This window comes from Stegostoma tigrinum, chromosome 44 (assembly GCF_030684315.1).
Source record: "Stegostoma tigrinum isolate sSteTig4 chromosome 44, sSteTig4.hap1, whole genome shotgun sequence".
NCBI classification, from domain to species: domain Eukaryota; kingdom Metazoa; phylum Chordata; class Chondrichthyes; order Orectolobiformes; family Stegostomatidae; genus Stegostoma; species Stegostoma tigrinum.
Window position 1 is genome coordinate 1,173,782 of NC_081397.1, and position 8,867 is coordinate 1,182,648.

At 45.2% G+C, this 8,867-nt stretch overlaps 1 pseudogene; it reads right to left on the bottom strand.

Annotated features, from left to right (window-relative positions):
- Positions 1 to 287: 287 nt before the first annotated feature.
- On the bottom strand, positions 288 to 1,165 carry LOC132206886 (NACHT, LRR and PYD domains-containing protein 10-like; annotated as a pseudogene).
- Positions 1,166 to 8,867: the final 7,702 nt, after the last annotated feature.

The following is an 8,867-nucleotide window of genomic DNA, read 5'->3' on the forward strand; positions in this document are numbered from 1 at the left end:
ATTTCCCAGGGCAGAAATGGCTAGCACGAGGGGTCATAGTTTTAAGCTGGTTGGTGGAAAGTACAGAGGGGATGTCAGAGGCGGGTTCTTTACACAGAGAGTTGTGAGAGCATGGGATGCGTTGCCAGCAGCAGTTGTGGAAGCAAGGTCATTGGGGTCATTTAAGAGACTGCTGGACATGCATATGGTCACAGAAATTTGAGGGTGCATACATGAGGATGAATGGTCGGCACAACATTGTGGGCTGAAGGGCCTGTTCTGTGCTGTACTGTTCTATGTTCTATGTTCTATGTTCTAATATCGCTCGTGGTGTGGAGGGTCTTGTTCTCTTCCATGTGTTTGTAAATGGCTGCTGCCACCGTCTGAACTTCCAAAAACATGTTGAAATATTCATTCCATGTGTCACCTAGAAACCCCAGGATCTCAGCCTTTTCCAATAAATGTATTGCAGTGGAGCGGGTAGTCACTGGCACTGAACATCCTGGGAACAGCTTGTGCTGTAATAAACCATAAACAAGAACACACACTTCACACCAGCATTCGGGATCTGTTCACACAAACTTAGGTTCTGTGTTTCTCCGACTCGGCAAATTCTATAGTCCCCTTAAGCTCATCATACTGTCAAATGTAAACAGCAACCTCTCTGGATTCTTCCAGTGCCCTCCCAGAATATTCCCAAATTAAGGATCGTGGCCAACTATCAGACTCCTCAGGTTTATTTTATAGTTCATAGCGCTCAAATCCCTGAATTTAAAACTGAAAACAAACTGTGGGTATATTTTTCCAGTTTCCCAGTCATAAACAATCTTCATACCATTGTTGTTTTTCCATTCCCTTGGACACCAATCACTGCTGCCGGACTCCCAGATATGGAATTTCTCTGCCAAAAACAATTGAGCAGATTGTATATTTTCCAGTTCTCCCTGGAGATGTTTCTCTCCCCACTCTTCATGGTCTCAGCCTCCTATCAGCAGTTCATGTTGTATAACTGCCTGGCCTCGTACATTTGAGATGAGCATTAATGCAGCGCATCGATCACCCAGCTGGAAAATCTTTACCTTATGAGGATCGTTCTCACTTTCAGTTTTTCTGCTCGTATCCAGAGTGTGTCTTTGTATTTCTGTTCAACACCTTCAACTGGAACAGAGAGAAAGTGATTCTCCATGTCAGCTGTACTCTCATCACAAATTCCTCAGTAACATTTCATGGTTTAGTATTTACTGTTGAGTAATTGTTGAAGATTTTGTTCAGAGCTTCAGTTAATTTATCTCCAGTTCAATTTTGGAAAATACTTGAAAGTGGAGAATGATCAAGAAATGTTTCAATATTCAGCTGATTTTAATTTTTACACATCAAGAACATTTCAGAATGGCCAACGTTCTCAGAAACTTGGAACATTCTTGAAGAGGCAGACACAGTTGATGTAGAAAGTGTATTTTGCCTGTCTGTTGGACTTCAAGTAAGGGAGCACAGCCTCAGAATTAAAGACAAACATTCAGATCAGGAAGAACAGGAACGTTTTCACTCCAACGGTGACCCCAATGAATTCTCTCCCCCAGACGGCGATGGAAACTTGATCATTGATTAACTCCAAGATGGAGACTGATAAGATTTCCTTTTAGTAATTACATCAGTGATACAGGGGTAGCTTGGGAATGTGGCATCACGGGAGTTGATTAACCATGAGCTAGAATAAGCAAGAGCAGCCTCAAGAGGCTGAATGTCCTCATCATATTCCTATGGTCCAATGTTCAACATTCACTTTCTACACTATCAGTAGACAGTTGAAGCTGTGTGTATCAATTGAAAAAAGAACTGAAATTGCTTGAGAGACTCTTGCAGCTCTTGGAGTTTTCAGAAAGCTTTTTGACCTCTGTCGCCATTCCTTTGGAGTCACAGCATCCAAGTGTTGGCACTCCATCCTGAGCAGCATTGGCTGGTCCTACACATAAAACATAGTGAATAGATGCCGGAGTATGTGCTTCAAGCCCAGCTCCATTATTCGATATAATCATGGCAGATAATTCACCTCAGTCCCCTGTTCCCATTCTCTCCCCAAGCCCCTTCCTGCTCTAAATGAATACATATATTGCAATTAGCTGGGGCCATAGCACTGATCACCGTGGAACATCACTAGTCACTGGCTGCTATTCAGAAAAAAAGGTTCATTTATTCCCATTCCGTTTCCTGTTTGACAATTAGTTCTCGATCCAAGTCAGAACATTATCTCAATCACATGTACTTTCATTTTGTTTTCTAATCTCTTTGAACCAAAACTTCCAGTGGATTTTTCCAGCATTATTTATCTCCTGTAACTCCATGCTGACTCTTTTACCATTTCCCAAGCCCTAGGCTGTTAAACATTTTAGAATGGGCTCTCGCATTTTCCCCACACCCAGTGTCAGGGCAGTCTGTCTCTAATTGCCTGTTTTCTCTGTGCCTCCTTTGCCTTTAAACGTTGGGGTTACATTAACTCCCCTCTTCTGTTCCACAACCTATAGAACTTGAAAGACACCCACCAATGCATCCATTACTTTTACGGCCACCTCAGGAAGGACTCTCCAACACAGATAATCAGGCTCTGGGAATTCATTGAAATTTAATCTCATTCATTTTCCCAGCACAATATCCCCTCAATGATATTTATATCCATCTGATAAGTTTCATTCTAATACTTCATGGAATTGTGACTGGAACATTAATCCTGAGCCTTGGGTAATGTTCAGACGACCTGGAATGAATCACACCATGGCAGGTGGTGGAACTTGAAGTTCAATGAAAATCTCATGATGAGCATGAAATCATGTTTTAAAAAGCTCTCTGATTCACTAATGCCCTTCAGGGAAGGGAACTGCCAAAATTTCCTGGTCTCACCTTATATGCTACTCCAACAATATGTGCTCTCAAATGGCCTGAATTCAGTCATATAGAGGGACCACATCAACATCAGAAACAACTCTATAATGCTCTGAGACTTTTAAGATACTCACAGGTAGGGACAGTGGCAGATCTCCAGTGAAGTTGTTAAAGTGGGGATAAGTGAACTACACCAATTTTAGGCAGGAACTGGAGCATTTGGTATCAGAGATAATAGGAACTGCAGATGCTGGAGAATCCAAGATCATAAAATGTGAGGCTGGATGAACACAGCAGGCCAAGCAGCATCTCAGGAGCACGAAAGCTGACGTTTCGGGCCTAGAACCTTCATCAAAGAGAGGGATGGGATGAGGGTTCTGGAATAAATAGGGAGAGAGGGGGAGGCGGACCGAAGATGGAGAGAAAAGAAGATAGGTGGAGAGAGTATAGGTGGGGAGGTAGGGAGGGGATAGGTCAGTCCAGGGAAGACGGACAGGTCAAGGAGGTGGGATGAGGTTAGTAGGTAGATGGGGGTGCGGCTTGGGGTGGGAGGAAGGGATGTGTGAGAGCAAGAACAGGTTAGGGTGGAAATGGTTTGCGACGTCATCTAAAGCACTCCCAGTCGCAAACCATTTCCACTCCCCCTCCCATTCTTTAGATGACATGTCCATCATGGGCCTCCTGCAGCGCCACAATGATGCCACCCAAAGGTTGCAGAAACAGCAACTCATATTCCGCCTGGGAACCCTGCAGCCTAACGGTGTCAATGTGGACTTCACCAGTTTCAAAATCTCCCCTTCCCCAACTGCATCCCTAAACCAGCCCAGTTCGTCCCCTCCCCCCACTGCACCACACAACGAGCCCAGCTCTTCCCCTCCACCCACTGCATCCCAAAACCAGTCCAACCTGTCTCTGCCTCCCTAACCGCTTCTTCCTCTCACCCATCCCTTCCTCCCACCCCAAGCCGCACCTCCATCTACCTACTAACCTCATCCCACCTCCTTGACCTGTCCGTCTTCCCTGGACTGACCTATCCCCTCCCTACCTCCCCACCTATACTCTCTCCACCTGTCTTCTTTTCCCTCCATCTTCGGTCCGCCTCCCCCTCTCTCTTTATTTATTCCAGAACCCTCTCCCCATCCCCCTCTCTGATGAAGGGTCTAGGCCTGAAACGTCAGCTTTTGTGCTCCTGAGATGCTGCTTGGCCTGCTCTGTTCATCCAGCCTCACATTTTATTAACTGGAGAATTTGGTCTGGTTGCAGCTGTTTGATGGGAACCCATATCGGACGCGTGGGAGTATTTCAAATGGCAATTGATGAAAGCTGAGGAGCGCCATGTTCCTGTGAGAATGAAGGATTGGTACAGCAAGTAACGTGAACCTTGGGTGACCAGAGATGTTATGACTTTGGTCAAAATAAAATGGAAGCTTGCATGAGGTCCCAGAGGATGGGAGCTGATGCAGCCCAGAAGTATATAAGGAAAATCAGAAAAAGCTTAAACAAGGAATTAGAAGGGCTGAACGGGATCATGAAAAGTCATGAGCAAACAGGATTAAGGAGAATCTGATGCCCTTGTATACCTACATAAAAAGCAAGTGGGTAGCCGGGAAATGGTTGGCCCATGCAAGGACAAAGGAGGGAACCTACGTGTGCAGCCAGAAAAGTTAGGTGAGATCCTAAACAGGTACATTGTGTTGGTATTCAAAAAAGAGGCAAATTGTTGAAGAATGATCTCAAGGTGTGGAGGGTCAAATTTCTAAGCCAAGTTACTGTTACAAAGGAAGATATTTTGTGTGTATTAAAAAGTATGAGTGTAGATAATTCCCTGGGTCCTGATGGAATCTATGCCAGAATATTGAAGGATATAAGAGAACAAATTGCTGGAACATTGCAGGCATCTTTGTATCCTCTTTGGCCACACATGAGGGCCCAAAGATTTGGAGATTAGCCAATGTTCTCCCATTGTAGTCGCGTAACAGGGATCATCCAGGAAATTGCAGGTCTGTGAGCCTCACATCAGTGATAGGGAAATGAGTCAAAAATATTCTCAGGGACAAGGCCTGCACATTTTTTCGCAGAAAATGGATGAATTGGTGATAAGCAGCATGGCTTTGTGCAAAGGAGATCATGCCTCACTAACTTGACTGAAGCTTTTGTGGAGGTGACAAAGGTGATTGTTTAGGGAAAAACAGTTGATGTTGTCCACATAGGCTTCAGTAAGGCCTATGACATGATCCCTCATGGCAGACTGGGGCAAAAGGTGAAGTCACATGGTGAGCCTGCAACATGGACAGAGTAGTGGCTTAGTCATAGGAGACAGCGGGTAGCAGTGGAAGGATGCTTTACAAAATGGAGGGTTTTGAATTTTGGTGTTCCATAGGGATCAGGGCAGGGACCTCTGCTGTTTTTGTTCGAGATAACTGATTTGGAGCAAAATGTCGCCAGTCTAATTAGTAAGATTCAGGGCAATACAAAAATTGGTGGTAATGTGGAAACTGAAGAGGATCACAGGATACAACAAGATATAGATCAGTTGGAGGCAAGAAAAGGTAGAAAAATTTCAGATGGAGCTTAATCTAGACAAATGTGAGGTGGTGTATTTTGGAAGGTCATGAACAGGTGAAAATTCTACAGTGAATTGCAGAACCCTTAGGATTGCTGATATACACACAGATCTGGCTGTGCAGGTCCACAGATCACTGACAGTGGCAGCGCAAGTAGAAAAGGTGGAAAAAATTCTGATAGCATGCTTACTGTCATTGAAAGGGGCATTGGGTCTTCGCACAGGAAGGTATGCTGCAGCTTTATAGCACTTCCATTGGGCCACACTTGGAATATTGAGGACAGCTCTGGTCACCACACTCCAGAAGGATGTGGATGCTTTGGAGAATGTGCAGAATATGTTCACCAGGATGTTACCTGGACTGGGGATTTTTAGCTGTGAAGAAAGAATAGATAGACTGGGTTTCTCTTCACTGGAACGCAGGAGGTTGAGGGGCGACTTAATAGAATTTTACGAGATTGTGAATGGCATTGCTAACATTGGAAAGAATGGGGCTTTTTCCAAGGTGGAGGTGTCAATTACTGGGAGATACAGTTTCAATTTGTGGGGTGGGGGGAAGTTTGAAAGAGATGTGCACCGCGAGGTTTTTTTACGCAAAGGGTGTTGAGTGCCTGGAGCTCACTACCAGAGACGATGGTGGAAGCAGACACCATCGCAGGATTCCAGAACTACGTGGACAAATACATGAACAGGGAAAGAATTGAGGGATATGGATCCTGTATGTGAAGACAGTGTTTGTATGGAAGGGAAAAATGAGGTGGCACAGGCCTGGAGGGCTGAAGGGCCTGTTCTTTGTTCTCTTCTTCTCTTTGTTCTCGGATCCAAAGCCTGAGAAACTGCAGCTCCATTAGTTTGCACAACACCCCTTCCACAGAGTGTATAACTCTTTCACAGGAGGAGAGAGAGGGAGAGGCATTTGAGTTTGAAAAACAGCAGCAATGTTAATTTCTGAAAGTCGGGCTAATAATTAACACTTGGCCAGAATTTCTCGGGGGAAAGGAATCAGATTATCGTGCTGTTCCATTTGGGATCTTGTTATGTATCAATTGCCAGCATGCCATCTTAGCAAGCAGTGAGACTTCTAATCAACAAACTCATCTGTTTTGTGAAGTTTTCAAAAGGATCTGGCCTGAAAAATCAAATTCCTGCTGACACGTTTAATATTTCGATGTTACTGAGAGAGGAAATCTCTCAGATCTTGTTGTGCCATTTCTCGAAAGATTTTCCAATTCTGTTTCTTTTCTCCCAGGAAATTGTTATTCGCTCAGAAGATCCAAAGGCAGTGAGAGAGTTTGGGGCAAGGTCATCTTTGAACAAGAACATCCTCCAAGAATGGCCCAGAGTCCTGAGGCCTATTTGGCAGGTTGCTCTCCCTGGGGCCCAGGAGTTCTGTCTCGTTCTTCCCCCAAAGTTTGAATTCCTCTGTTGGACCCTGTTTTTTTATAAAATGGCCTCTGGATCATGAGGTTCTGTCAGTTTGTGGCCCTGTCATTTTAAAACAGGTTTGAAGCCTTGGGTTAAAGTAACTGAGGCCTTGGCATTTGAGACAAACTTGTGAAGCCCCGCCATCCCCAGTGAGTATCCGTAAGACAGGACTTCCCAAAGAGGACATGAAAACCCTGAATGTGAAATTCTCCTTAAACACTTGGCATAATGAAGAGTAATATGTGATTAGTGTGGGGCAGGATCATACAACCGCAACAGCGAAAGAAAGAGATACACTGGCAAAAGAAAGACAGGAGGAGAGACAGGGAGAGGTATTTTGGACAGTGAAACAGCAGGAATGTTAGTTTCTGGAGCTCGAGCAGATAATGAACACTTGTGCAGCATCACAGAGGACAGAGCAATCAGATTACCTGTGACTTTACCCAGGGAAGTGTGAAAGTCAAGCTGGAAATTACTGCAATAAGTGCAGGACAGAAAGAGAGATGGACAAAGACAGAAACAGGAATGGAGGGAGAGAGGGACAGAAAGATACATATCTAGGAATCACATTGACAGCTTAAAAATCCCCACGGAGAGAACCTAGGCAAATATCCCCATGGTCTGGCCACTGCTGTGTCTGTTGGGGATTTTAGTGTCAGAGAATCTGAGAGGCTCGTGTGGGATCAATGTTGAATAATTTCAAGTTGCACTGGTACAATTAACAAAGCTTTCTTTTGAAAATTAAATTGAAACAGGGAACAGTCAATCTCTGTTGCCCTCGAGTTAACATGTTTATATTCAGGATGATTCAACAAGGTTCCTGTCCTGACATTAACATCTCAATGTGTCAAAGAGCTCTCGGGGCTGGGGTGCGGGGGGGAACCAGTACATTCCAGGGGTGGAGACAATAAACCCCGCACTGAGATTAAATCTGGAGAAGAATGCATCAGATTCTTTCTTAAATACTTTTGTTCCCTGTGTGTGTGTGTGTGTGTGTGTGTGTGTGTGTGTGTGTGTGTGTGTGTGTGTGTGTGTGTGTGCGCTAGTGTTTCTGGGAACAGAGAGAGAAGGAGAGATTGGGACAGAGAGACAGAGAGAGAGAGAGAGAGTGGGAGGGAGAGACAGAGAGAGGCTTTTGAGATGAGGTAATTTCTGGAGTGACAGCAAACAGTGAACATTGAAGCAGTATCACAGAAGACAAAGGAATCAGATGATCAGGCTGGCTGTTGCTGTATTGTTTGACAGAGATCTTGCTGTACAGCAATGTCTGCAATGCCATTGTGGCAGGCAGTGAGTGTTCAAAGCAGCAAATTAGTCACTTTTGAAGTTTTTGAAAGGAGCCCAGCAGACAAAATCAATCTGTAACTGATACGCAGCTGAGAGATTGTCAATGTTCTGCTGAGACTGGAATCACTGGGATCTTGCTGTGCCATCTCTCCCTATGATCCACAATGCCCTCAACAGCAACTCTTGCATTTCCACACTTCTGCCCTCAAACGCCCTCCCCACAACAAACATGAGGACAGAATCCCCCGGTCCTCACTTATCATCCCACCAACCTCCACAACCAGCGCGTCATCCTCCGTCACTTCGACCATCTGCAATCTGACCCCACCACCAAAGAGATATTTCCCTCCCCACCCCAACCTTCCTTTCACAGTTGCCAACCATTTTAACTCCCCCTCCTACTCTCCTGGTGACATGTCCATCTCAGGCCTCCTTCAGTACCACAATGACACTGCACACAAACTGGAGGAACAACACCTCAAATTCCACCTCAGGAGCCGACAGCCCACTGGCCTCAATGTAGAATTCACCAGTTTTACAACCTCCCCACCACTGGCCTCATCCCCTGTCCAACCCTCCCTCTCATCCCCACCCCCAGACCTGACACAACCTGTCCATCTTCGTTCTCACCTCTCTGGACCTCCCATTCCAGTGACAAAATCCCCACTGCCCCCTACCTGCATTCACCAATTGCCATCCCACCTACCTTCCCCAGCGCAACCCCTTCTCCCTCTAT